The 1161-nt window shown below is 42.7% G+C and overlaps 1 pseudogene; it reads left to right on the top strand.

The window, feature by feature from the left end:
• LOC102845572 overlaps window positions 1-881 on the top strand; it is a 6285-nt pseudogene extending 5404 nt beyond the window's left edge.
• Window positions 882-1161: the final 280 nt, after the last annotated feature.

Genomic DNA, 1161 nt, shown 5'->3' with positions numbered 1-1161 from the left:
TTAAGGAAAATAAAATTAGATAAATTATTGGGAGGAGAAAAACAAAAAAAAGCAAAACATAGAAAATGTACTTTTCCACTTAACTTACTGGAACTGGGATTACTAGACTGAGGGCTCAAGCCAGAATGAGTTGACTGGTCATACAAGACAAGGAAGTCTAACATAAAACGATCATTGGGCAAGAACTCAAAAGTTGTTTGAGCTCTTTTCTGGTTACTGAGGCGGCAAGAACAGTGAGCAGCAAAGTCTCTCTCGACACCCTCTACAAGGCGGTGCGGGAAGTCCTGCACGGAAACCAGCGCAAACGCAGAAAGTCTTTGGAGACAGTGAAGCTGCAGATCAGTTTGAAGAACTATGACCCTCAGAAGGACAAGTGCTTCTCGGGGACCGTCAGGCTTACGTCCACCCCACGCCCCAAGTTCTCAGTGTGTTCTTGGGGATCAGCAGCACTGTGATGAAGCCAAGGCTGTGGATATTCCCCACACGGACATCAAAGTGCTGAAAAAACTCAACAAGAATAAGAAGCTGGTGAAAAAGCTGGCCAAGAAGTATGATGCCTTTTTGGCCTCTGAATCCTGATCAAGCAGATCCCAAGTATCCTAGGTCCAGGGCTGAATAAGGCTGGCAAGTTCCCTTCTCTGCTGACCCACAGTGAGAACATGGTGGCAAAAGCAGACGAGGTGAAGTCCACCATCAAATTCCAGATGAAAAAGGTCCTGTGTCTGGCAGTGGCTATCAGTGTGAAGATGACCGATGATGAACTTGTCTACAGCATCCACCTGGCTGTCAACTTTCTGGTTTCACTGATGAAGAAGAATTGGCAGAATATTCGGGCTTTGTATGTCAAGAGCACTATGGGCACGCCCCAGCATCTGTACTAAGATACAGCTCAATAAATCTTACTGTTTATACCACACACACACAAAAAAAGTTGTTTGAGACTCTTCAATCTACAAAGAGATATTTCAAAAACAAGAGTTTCTACAGAGATTTTCCTGTGAGTGTTCTCCTTTGAAGAATGCTTCTGATTTTCTGAGTCATAATCAGCTGTGGTGAGTAAAGGTCAGATTCAGGACCTTTTAAGAATACATGTCACTGATAGTATTTTATCCCTTGCAAAATATATTGTATTAATCTTGTATTAGCTATATTACTATAGTA

This window comes from Elephantulus edwardii, unplaced genomic scaffold (genome assembly GCF_000299155.1).
Source record: "Elephantulus edwardii isolate Elephantulus edwardi_28Jun2011 unplaced genomic scaffold, EleEdw1.0 scaffold00068, whole genome shotgun sequence".
Taxonomy (NCBI): domain Eukaryota; kingdom Metazoa; phylum Chordata; class Mammalia; order Macroscelidea; family Macroscelididae; genus Elephantulus; species Elephantulus edwardii.
Note: the sequence above shows the minus strand (reverse complement) of the source record. Positions and strands in the feature narration are given on the sequence as shown.